The 12,541-nt window shown below is 45.0% G+C and overlaps 1 non-coding gene across 1 annotated transcript; it reads left to right on the plus strand.

Annotated features, from left to right (window-relative positions):
* The first annotated feature begins 9,904 nt into the window (after positions 1-9,904).
* On the plus strand, positions 9,905-10,011 carry LOC120281368. Its single transcript, XR_005542552.1, has one exon. It is a non-coding gene; the product is annotated as a small nucleolar RNA R71 (small nucleolar RNA).
* Positions 10,012-12,541: the final 2,530 nt, after the last annotated feature.

Here is a 12,541-nt window from a genome sequence, read left to right on the forward strand (position 1 = left end):
GCCCAGAATCAACTAGCCCCGAAAATGGATGGCGGCCGCGCTGACGCCATCACCGCCATCGGGCGGCGCCATGCCCGATGAGTAGGAGGGCGCGCGGCCCGGGCCCTGAAGCCCGGGCGCGAGCCCGGGCGGCGCGGCGCCGGTCTGGATCTTGATGTAGTAGCAAATATTCAAATGAGGGACTTTGAAGGCCGAAGAGGGGAAAGGTTCCATGTGAGCGGCACTTACGCATGGGTTAGCTTCGATCCTAAGGGGCGAGGCGGTCGAGCGAAGCGCGTCAGCTGAGCTCGAGGGAATCAGGTTCAAAATTCGCGCAGGGAGCGTGGGCGAGCTGGCGGCGATTAGGAGTCGGGAGGCCCGTGAGGCTCCCGAGGGAGGAGTTATCTTTCGTAGCGGCCGCGCCCACCAGAGAGCAGCTCGGTCGCGGTGAGATCCAGTCAGTGAGGAAGAGCACCCTGCGTCGTAGCGGTGTCCGTGCGCGGCTGACGAGTGAAATCCGGAGGGCCAGCGGTGCCGCCGCGCGGTCGTACTCCTGCATGTCGAGGTCTCCAAGGTGAGCGACCTCGCTGCGTGGAACAATGTAGGCAAGGGAAGTCGGCAAAAGCGGATCCGTAACCCGGAAAGGATTGGCTACGAAATTTGGGCACGGGGGTCCCGGCCCGAACCCCGCTCATTGTCGGCGGACTGCTCGAGGCTAGTCATGGCGGAGGCGGGCTTGGCCATGTGCCAGCCGGGAGCAGTTGAGGAGCGGCCCGGCGCCCGCTCATGGCCTTGAGGGGCCTTCCTCGGGTAATCGAGCAGTGAGCTTCGAGCTGAAATACGCCCGTGGTTCCCACGGGCGTGCGGAAAGTCCACGACCATGTGGATTTCTGCGACATTATTTTATCAACTTGTTTGATAGATTTTGTTTCAAGTTTTGTAGATTATGGCTCCTCGATCGAAGAAGCAAACGGATAAGAGGCCGTGTGAGTCATCCCCTGAGCTTGTGGGCATGAGGTTTGCGATTCCAGAGCATCAAGTTTACTATGCACGCTTGTCGAGACTCCGGTTTGGACAGACTCGATTCCTGAACACGACTATACTGCGAGATTTACAGCATGAAGATGAATTCGCTGAAGAGGTAGAGGATCTCGTTTCAGTAGGTGGTTGGCGGCAGTTGTTGATGATTAGAGAGCTAGTCATCCGAGAGTTTGCATTGGAGGTATTATCATCAATCGAATTTGATAGATCTTACATAAGCTTCAACAGTTTGGACACCATTCAGTTCAGAGTATTTGGACAACACCATACCTTGAGCGTCACTCAGTTTTTAGTACGACTTGGCTTGTATGAGGAGGTATTCACAGATACAGAGGAGTACGCTCAGTTACTGACTGATTATCCTGGAACCTTGACCCCGCAGAGAGCTTACAGAGTGCTATGTGGTCAGAGTTAGTACAAGCCGGCGGTGTCCAAGGTCACGTGCCTTTCCCGACCTGCATACAGATATTTACATGCCATCATGAGTAGGTCCGTGAATGGCCGTGGTGACAGCACTGGTGTTCTGAGCCGATAGGAATTACTGTATCTGTACTTGACGGTGCAGAGCGTACTGATTCACTTAGGGCACATTATGGCAGAGTACATCAGACATCAGGGGCACTATGCTAGACTGGGAGCGATCTTCTCGGGCCCCTATATTACGAGATTTGTGCTAGGCATGGGCCTCTTAGATTCGATTCGTGGGGCCGAGAAGACGAGTATACCTGCTTCCCTAAGCCTAGAGACGATGAGGTTGATGGGCATGGTTCGCAGGGTTCGGACAGGGGTTTTTGCTTTAGTGCTACCAGCTCCAGATATAGCCAAGGATGAGGGTGATGAAGCCGGGTATCTCAGCCCGCTCCTGAGCCTTAGCCAACCCTGATGGATACCGAGGCACCTCCAGTACAGAGGAACCACCCCCCGTGCGTATATTTTCATCATCTCGAGCTTATGATCACTTTGAGATGCTCGAGAGCGCTTTGGGGGTGATACGGACTGAGGTAGCTGAGGCTTGAGCCGAGATTGTAGAGATTAAGGATACGCAGGCCACTCAGTACACAGAGTTCATGGCACGTTTCGACGTATTACAGCAGATCTTAAAGCGCGACGTCGCCTCATCATTTGTCTTTCGGCTGAGGACTCCTCAAGCCCCCTCAGTTTCTCCTGCACCCTCATCCCATACCCCGGCACCGGTGGACCCACCATGTGCATCTTCACCAGCAGCAGCAGCAGCACCTGAGCCCGAGGGCGACAGCGATATTTGATTTTTAGTTATTTTTCTTTTATGCATTTTATTTTAGACTTGTTCACTCAGAAAGGGTTCTACTTATGAGTTTATTTTCATTTTGCATCTCGAGTTATATTCATTGTCTATCTTTTATATATACTCGAGATATTTTGTTTTTATTGAGCTTCACTGAACCCCCTCGTGTATACGTGCAGATGGTCTTGTCTTTTTGGGAATTGAGACTTAGTCGTGGGCACGGCCAAAGTGCTTAGGCAGTTAGCCGTGTGAGCTTCACAACCCGTCGGAACACTACCCCCATGGAATTAGCTTCATCAAACGCAACACTAGGAGTCAAGGGAGTATTGTTTTGATTGCTTCTCCCATATTTGCTTTTGAACGATATATATTTTTAGTGAGCTTGCAAGTGTACATTGGGGATAATATACAACTTAAGTGTGGGGGGGAGTTTGATAGTGCACACATTCTTTTCTATTGTTCTTGATTGTTATATGCTCACATAGCCAATGGCGGTTCACCTTAGTTGCAAGGATTGTATTCTTGAGTTTAAGAGAATTTCTAACATTGAATGTTTTCATGCTCTAGTTCTTGCTTGAATTTCTAGGAATTTTTACCTGATTTACACTTAGTGCACTACGCACTCTTTAAACTCTTTTGGAAACTCAAGTTCGATGTTAAAGGGACTAGTTATAGTTGTTTCTTGTGTTAAATTCTAAAAAAAAAAGTTTTATTGTTCATTTGTGCTTGTTGGGTGGAAAGAACAACCACCTATGAAGTATGAAGCTACTCTCATAAGTCGGATACTAGCTATGCCCTAATGAGAGAAAGATCTATCTCATAGGATGAGTGAAAGCTACCACTCCGGTAGAAAGAGCTACCACCTCAAAGATGTGAAAGCCACCTTAGCAGCCGCTTTGGAGAGGGCTACCTTAGAGGATGTGTGAAACTACTACCATCTTTGAAATTGTTGTCACCATAGTAGATAAATAAGTCACTTGTACTTAAAACTTTGAGGAGTATACTTTGGCTTGACTTGAGTGAGTTCACACACGTACACGATTTCGGGGTTTGTTTCCTTTTTGATTCAAGTTTTTAGCTAGAGCATTGATTTTTCGTATTTAGTGTTGAAATTTCCCTCACTTGTAGAATGCTCTCTTTGTATATTTTGGTGAACCTAAGGCCAAGAACTTTCAATATTTTCTTTATTGATGCACATAACATTTTAATTTTTTGCTTGAGTACAAGCAAAAGCTTAAATGTGGGGGAGTTTGATAAGTGCTTGTGTGATATGAATGCGAAGCATTCATTCCTTATGTTGAGCATTACTCTTCTCAGGTTTGCACACTAATATGTGTGTTTTTATGTTACTTTCGTGCAGGCAGGGTTGTGAGGCCAAGTATGAATGAAAGAAGCCAATGTGGATTACAATGCACCGATTTTAGATGAAATCTTGCTAAGGTTCAAACGCGAAGACATAGGTCGATGTGAGATGCTAGAGTGTGTGCCAACCTCCTCGTATTCGAGTTTGGCACATCCATTTGGAGGGGCACAAAGGCAGTCACACTCGAACATTCCGACTTATGCACATAGAACAAGAGCTCCACCAACTTGCCTATCATTGAAGAAGCAAGTGATCCACGACGTGAACGAGTGCCCATTTGCGTTACTCCGATGAAAGTATGGAGTGTCGGGAAGCTATTCAGTGCGGATACTGCAGTAGAGCACTGTAGCAAGTAATGTAGCAGCACTGTTCACATCCGGTCGAGAAAATAGAAATTCAGAGAATCCACACGGGCGTGTGGAAATTCCACACGGGCGCGTGAAGCATCCACGCCCGTGTAGTCGCCTAGTCCATCCCTATTTAAAGCCGAATCAGCCATGATTTTAGTATTCTTTTCTCCATCTTTTCCCGAACATGAGAGAGGGCTTCGGCTAGGGTTTTGAGGGGTATTGGCCAAGGTTTCGGAGAGGTTCTATGGCTCCGACATCGTCATTCCTGAGGAAGAAGGTTGGTAAGGGAGCTTCCGTCGAGGCGTATCCTACCGGACGAGGGAATCCTTGGACGACGAATAGAGGACTTTCCACAAGACCATTGACATGACTATCGAGGGGGTTTCTTTATGGATTCATTGCTTTTATGTTCTATTTCTTTGATTGTACTTAGCTCCATGAAGAGCTAAACCCCTAGTGGGTACTTGGGTATTTGTGAACCGTAGGATGTATTTGTTTCTTTGAATCTCTTTACTATGCTTTCGATAAATTAATGTTGATTGTGAGTTCCAACCTTGAATGCTTGTTTGTATGAGCATTTCCCCTAGAGTGACACTAGGGTTGAGAGTTCTCATTGGTAACCTTGTGAGTGAGTGACACACCACGAGCGTTAGACAAAGCTATGTTGGAGAGGGTTGAGAGGGTGAGTCGAGAGGTACAGGAGCGTACCCTTTCCCCTCCGACGTGATAGATTCTACCTCCGTTCCTCGAGTTCTTTGCGGCCATAATAGAGTGAATGGTCCAAGGGATGAACTTCCGCTGGGGCTTAGTTACGCGTGCAACGGAGTGAAGCGTTGAGGTGATCTAGTATCTAGGGCTTAATCGTGGTTAGGGACCTTCCACCTGGACCAAAGGGTTAAGTCTATAATTAGGAAGAGATTTATCACTTGGAATCCCTAGAGCTCATTGCAACTCTATACGAGTGCGAGGTTGAGAGGTTATCTAATCTCTCCTCTGGGACATGTATAGAGTTAGGCATAGTTGACCTTAGATTTGGGAATATGTAATTAAGGATTTCCACGACTCAGCATTGCATTGATTAGGAAGCATAATAGAGGGTTCTTGCACTTGAAACAATTATCCTGGTGGAGCATTATCCGAGTACCCCATCTTTATCGATTGCCTTACCCCCTTTCTTTACTTTTGCTCTCTTACTTGTTGTTTTTATTGTTGAGAATTGAATTATTGTCATACTGATCATCATTGATCTTTCACATAGCTAAGAATCGAATTAAGTATTTTTATTCGCTATTCCCTGTGGATTCGATACCCGCTCACCCGGGATTATTACTTTGACAAACCCGTACACTTGCGGGATATACGCAAGGGGATCTTATCATAAATCCTTGGGAGTGTTGTTCCAACGGGTTGTGAAGCACACACGGCCAAGTGACAAAGCCCCTTGGCCGTGTCTATGACTCTTTCTCAGTTCCCATACAAACAAGATTATCTGTATACATACACGAGGGTGTCAGTGAAGCTCAATAAAACAAAAATAACTTGAGAGTAAATAAAAGATAAAGCAACGAATACAACTCGAGACATCGAAACAAAAATAAACTTAGAAGGAAAATCCTTTCTGAGTATACAAGCCCAAAATGAAATGCAGAAGTAAAGAAATGAAAAGCAGAATCAAGTGTCGGTGTTGTCAGGTCTCTGCTCCGCTGCTGATGCTGGTGCTAGATCAAAGGGTGCCGGTGGAGGTGGTGATGGTGATGCTGGAGGGGTTGGAGGTCTGGCAATCAATTGCTGCTGTAACACGTCAAAACGGGTCACGATCTCGGTATACTATACTAACTGTATCGCCCCAATCTCGATGATCTGAAACCACAATACACTCATAGTGCTCTTGAGGCTCTCAATATGATCATAGGCTCGAGAAAGGGTAATCTTGCACCCTGAGGTCTCGATCACCATCGGTGCTGAATCCTCCGCTGCATCCCCTCCGGCCTTGGCGCTCTTAGTTGTGGATGTGGCCAAAATGTAAACTCCAGGCCCATATCTGCGCACTAGTCCCATCATCCTTAGAGTATCAATTCCAAGCAGAGAAGGAATAACTGTCTTTTTGTCATCCCGAATAGCATCCACGAGGCCCATCCCCCGAATAAGTCTAATGATGTAGGGACCAGTAAATAATACTCCCACTCTCCTATTCGGTATCTGTGTATGTCTTGTCATACAAGGCCATATGAACTAAAAACTCGGTGACACTCATGGTAAAATGACATCTGAACACTCTGAACTGTATCACATCAATAATGTCAAATCTCCAATATGGCTACCATAACTCAAAAGATGCAAGTACCTCCAGTATCAGTGTGCAGATAACTGGCTCTTGTATCGACTATAATCTCCTCCAGCTTCACACAGCCAGTAGCGCGTCAATATCCCTGGCCAACTCATCACCTCGCTAGACCTCACTCAGCACACTCAGGTCTATGAACTGGAATTGTCCAAACCTAAGTCTCGATAGCCGCTCGAATCAAGCCTGATGCTCGGGGTTTGAGAATTCAATATGTGCCAACTAAGGTGAAGTCTCTAGAGGACGCTTACCTTTTTGATTCTTGGAGCACGGTGCCATACCTGCGAGAAATAATGAAGAAAATGATCAAAGAAGCTTAGAAAGCCATACTGCAAAATTCCACAAGGGCTTGTGGAAATTACCCACGCGCGTGTGGATTTGCAGGGCGTGAAAATCAAATGGTTGCACATCAATGCTACAAAAATACAGCATAAAACCACTGTAAAACACTTTCTAAACATGCATAAACCATTATAAAGTGAAAATTGCATGCAACTCAAGACTTTTGATCCACTAACAACAAGAAATGGGGAAGAAGTGAGAGTAAAAGGTTTAACCAATGCAATGGGTGTGAAAACTTCGAATTCGGCATGGAAATTGACTGGAAATTCTTCTAAAACAGCGGTGAAAGGTTGGGAAATTTATTAAGAGTGGTTTTTGAGTGTCTAGAAGGGTAATGGATGAAAATTTCTACGAGAATTTTTTAAAAGGAAAATTGCATCTCTAGGAATTCTGCACATCCACACAGGCGTATGGAAATTACCCACACCATGCGCCTCCACAGGAAAGAGCCACTTGGGGAGACACACGCCCCTATGCACTCTTGGGAAAACACACAATGTCTCTGAATGCAACCGCACGGGCATGTGCAAATTACCCATGCCCATGAGGCTGACCTACAAGGGTAGACACACGCCCTTATGTACTCTCTGTCCAGACGAGAAAATTCATTAAGTATTCCTCATGGGCGTGGATCATTCCTGGGTAGTTCACAGGGACAGACGCACTCCCCTTTGTATTATCTGGATAGACGAGAGCTCTTCTGCAGAGATCGACACGGGGGTGTGGAAAATACCCATACTCGTGCGTCTGTCACAGGATCACTCACAGGGCCGAGTCCATGCACCTCTGTGCTCTCGGGAAAAGTTTCTAGGTCTCTGCAAGAAGATGCACTCCCTTGTCAAAATTACCCACGGGTGTGCCGATATCACTAAGCCGCTCACAGGGGCGAGTCCATGCCCCTGTGCCTTCTCTAGATGAGCTCACAATGCAAATCCACATGCCCGTGTGTTTTCTCTGGATGCCTTAAAAACTCTGCAGGCTCAACAGAAAATTCCTGAACATGTATACACACTTAGAGCCTGCCCTATTATGCATAATATACAAGCAAAAAACATGAGAAACTAGCTCGGACAACCAAAACTTCGCCATATCAACATGAAAGCACATGATGACATGAAAAATCCACAAGAAAACACACAGCAATACATCAAACATATAGACACCAACATTTAAGACTTTATTCATACAAACCCTAAATTAGCAACTAAGAAAATAGTAAACACTTGGGTTGCCTCCCAAGAAGCGATTGTTTAACGTCACTAAGCTTGACATACTTTCTTACCTCATGGGGGTTCATAGATGAAGGTTGCCCTCTTACCCATAGCTTGAAAGCATGATGAGCAAATTCTCTTGAAAGTAGAGGGGGAGTTATCGGGCTTGGTACCACTTAACAAGGATTCATCGAACGTGTTCAGTTCACGCACATCCCCAACAGCCTTCGGGCGTTTCTTATGGTGCCTCCTCAGCCTTTTCATCTTCCGGAGCATCTTCTTCATGATTCCCGGAGTAGATGGTACTTGTTCCTCCATACCAAGCATCATTACTTCTTCATTGTCCATCTCTTGGTCGAACAAACCTCGTACGGGTTTGGATTAAACATTTCCTACATGTATTCATCAACAATTTCATTGGTATTGTCAAAAAAGTAAAGAGTATCATCAAAGTCAAAAGAAAGTCGCATGGCTTTGGCGAGTCGGTATGTGAGCTTATAATCTCCAACCCTGAGTGTCAACTCCCTACCGTCCATGTCAATTAATGCCTTGGAGGTGCGCAAGAATGGCGTCCCAAGTATTAAAGGAACATCCACATCCTCATCGATGTCCAACACCTCGAAGTCTACAGGAAATATATACTTGTCAACTTTGACAAGCACATCTTCAATGATGCCCTTGGATGTCTCACTATTCGGTCTGCCAATTGCAATGTCATCTGAGTGGGTCTAGGCTCTCCCAAGCCTAGCTTCTGAAAGAAGCAATATGGCATGACATTGATACTATCCCCTGAGTCAGCCAATGCCATTTCTTCACCCAAGTTGCCAATGTTGAACGGAATTTTGAAGCTTCCTGGGTCTTTCTTCTTGTTTGGCATATTCTTTTACAAAACCGCACTGCAGGAATCATCGAAAATCACACAGTCACTCTCCTCCAACTTAGGTATACCTAGGCATACTTAGTATGGTCAATAAGTTCTTTAAGAATTTTGCATACTTAGGCATTTGGGACAATACCTCAACAAAGGAAATATTGATGTGGAGTTGCTTGAACAAACTCAGGAACTTCTTGTATTATTCGTCCGCTTGGTCATTCTTCAATCTAGAGGGATAAGGGATTCTTGGCTTGTACGGTGAGGCTGCCATCTCCTTCTCTTTGTTTGATCCCTCCTCAACCTCTATGACCTCGGGTGCATCTACATTAGGCTTCTTACTTGGAAGCCTACACTCAACCTCACGAGCACTTCTTAAAGTGATCGCCTTCACATGCTTTCTAGGATTGGTCTTGGAATTACTCGGCAAGCTTCCTTGTGGTCACTCCGATAGAGACTTCACAATTCACCCCACTTGGTTTTCAAGATTGTGCAAAGAAGCGGTGTGGTTGTGAAGTGTAGCCTTGACTGATTGAAACCTTGTATCCGACAATTGCACAAATCTAGTCAAGACCTTCTCTAAATCGGTCATCCGGGTTTCCAAGCAAGACACTCTATTCTCCATGTTTAAGGCTTGTTGTTATTGGCAACCCGGTGCTGCCATGGCCTTTTGTGGTCCTTGGTTGCTCCACCAAAAGTTAGGATGCTCTTCCAACCTTGATTGTAGGTGTTGCTATATGGATTACCTTGGTTCCTCATTGTATTACCCATAAAGTTGACTTTATCCACCGAAGATGCATCACCAATAGTGATCGGGCAATCGGAGGGAGCATGTCCTCCACCACACCCGGTGTAAGTAGTCACAGCTGCCACCCTATTAGAAGTTAGAAGGTCTCACTTTTTACTTAATGATTCCACTTGGGCCGCCAAAGAAGTTACAGCATCTATCTCATGAAGCCCGGCCACCTTTTTTCTTTCCTGTGCATTCCACTGATAATTGTTCATGGCCATGTCTTCCACTGACTGTTAGGCTTATTCCAGGGTTTTACTCCCCCATCATACCTCTTGCGGCGGCATCTAGCAATTGCCTTATAGTCAGATTCAACCCATTGTAGAAAGTCTGAATAATCATCTATTTTGGAAATCCGTGTTGTGGGCACCACCGCAAAAGATCCTTGAAGCGCTCCCATGTCTCAAACAATGACTCCAACTCCATCTGTACAAACGATGATATCTCATTGGGAAGCTTGGCCGATTTCCTCGGAGGAAAGTATCTAGCAAGAAAAGCTTCGACCATCTCATTCCAAGTCATGATGGAGGCTTTGGGCAAGGAATGAAGCCATTGGTTGTCTCTTCTCTTGAGAGAGAATGGGAAAGCCCTCAATCTAATAGCATCACCCAATACACCATTAATATTCAGCATATCACAAACTTCCAAGAAGTTCTTTATTGGTTGTTTGGATCCTCAACAGCCAAACCATTGAAATGTGCTGACTGCTGAATCATCTGGATGAATGCTGGTTTTAGCTCAAAGTTCAGAGCTGTAATTGGGGGTCGCACAATGCTAGATTGTGTCCCCAGTACTGACGGTCTGTTATAATCAGATAATGTTTGCTATTGTTCATTCTGTTCAGCCATGTCATCAGATCCTTGATAAGTGCTTGAGTAGATATATTTTTATATATGTTTTACATGCATTGAGCATCATTTTTACTGTGGTTTATGTCTCATATTGTGTATTTGGTGTTCTTTTATGCATATAGGTTGTGAATGCCTTGAAGAGTAAAAACGAAGCAAAGATAGGCTATAAAGACACAATGTTGGGAGTTCTTGTTAAATTCAAGGACCAAGACACGAGAGCAGTTCATAAACATGGAGATGTGTGCCAACTTCAAAAAAGATTCAAGTCAATTCAATATTTGGAAGGGCACAAAGGCAGCCACATCTTCATATTTCTTCTCTTTGTGAAGATTGCAAGACCTCTCAAAGATACGTCGACGAAGAAAAGTTTTATAGCCTACCACATGGACGTGTGCCGGCTGTAGCAAAATTACTGTTCACGCGGCCGCGTGGAAATTCCACGCGCCCGCGTGGAAATTCTTGTAGCCCACGCGGGCGCGTGGAAAATCAACACGGGCGCGTGCGGGCACCTGACAGACGCGATCTAAGGCCTATAAATAGCCGATTTGCCCTATTCTTTCTCACATTTTTGTGCGGTTCTTGAGGGGTGAGACGGCTAGGGTTTGGAGAGGAGGTCTTTGCGGCTTTGGAGGCGCTTCGTCACCAACTTTGATCGATTCCTCCTCCGTCATAGCATCAAGGAAGCCACCGATGAACCTAGCTTCGGAGTGGGTCCTTCAAGACGTCGAAGATCTCCATCAAGGACATCAGTTCATATATAAGGGGGTTTATTTCTATGGTTTTAATGTACTTTCATTCATTGATGGTGTGTTTTGTATGTTGCTCCATGGAGAGCTAAAACCCTAGAGGATATTTGGGCTTGTGAACCCTAGGATTCTCATATTTTGTGGATTTCCTTAGTGTTTCTATTTAATCCGAGTTTGATTAAGTTTTAATCTTGTATTTCTCATTGCTTGCTTGTTTAATTAATCCTTGTGGTTGATTGGATTTGCATGATTTGTTACTTTGATGTGAGAGAGGTCTCCATTAGAGTTAGAACTTCAAGGTTAAAGAGGGTTGAGGGGGTGAGTCATGAGATAGTGGAGTGTCCCCTCTCCCTTCCGATTGAGTGTATTCTATCTCCGTTGCCTAAGCTCTATGCAACCATATTTGGTGTGAGGTGTGAGATTGAGAGATTTCTCCGCCGGGACCTTGTAGGGGGTTAGGATCCTTCGCCGGGAATTAGGGTTGGATCAATCTTTAGGAATCAGATACACCTCTTGGAATCCCTAGAATGCTTTGAAGTCATATGTGGTGTGAGGTGTTGAGATTGAGCGATTTCTCCACCGGGACCTCGTAGGGGACTAGTATCGGTGATCGGGAGGCCGGATACGATTATATTTGGATTTCCACGACTTAACTTACTCATCATAGAAACACTTTGCTTATTCGGTACCTAATACCTGAATCCTAGGTGCAGCATTGCCCGAATATCCCACTTTTACTGATTGAGATCTCCATCCATTTAACCCTTGCATATTTGTCTCCGGTATTCATTTCTTCGCACATTAGATCACCACACCTTTCCATTTATCATTAGGTTAGAAAGCAGAGAAGAAGTTAGTACTAGTAGCCCTATTCCCTGTGGATTCGACTACCCACTCACCGGGGTAATTATTACTTCGACACCCGTGCAGTTGCGGTCTACACGCATATTCGGACGCGTGTCAAGTTTTTGGCACCGTTGCCCGGGAACAGGATATTAGGAACGCTAGGACTTTGTTGCTCTAGCCACTTATCTTTTTCTTTATTTTTCTATTCCACACTTTCTTTTTCTTCCATCATTCTCATCGATTTTTATTTTGTTTTTATCTATTTCACTCTATCTTCTTCCACCGTTCTATTTTGTTTTATTTTGTTTTATTTACTTTTCCTTGCATGGAACTTGAATGATGATTAATCTAGTTGTAGAATTATATTTTTAGGTTGATGTTCTCACTAGAAAAAATGATCAATTTATCAATGTTCATCAACAACACAATCCATATCGTATCAACTATCATCCAAATCAAAGGAGCTACCCAAACCTCTTATTGGATATTGATGGACAACAATGGGAAGCACCTCATCAAGAACTTCAATGTGATGAGAAAGTTGAA

Source organism: Dioscorea cayenensis, chromosome 2, assembly GCF_009730915.1.
Source record: "Dioscorea cayenensis subsp. rotundata cultivar TDr96_F1 chromosome 2, TDr96_F1_v2_PseudoChromosome.rev07_lg8_w22 25.fasta, whole genome shotgun sequence".
Lineage (NCBI taxonomy): Eukaryota > Viridiplantae > Streptophyta > Magnoliopsida > Dioscoreales > Dioscoreaceae > Dioscorea > Dioscorea cayenensis.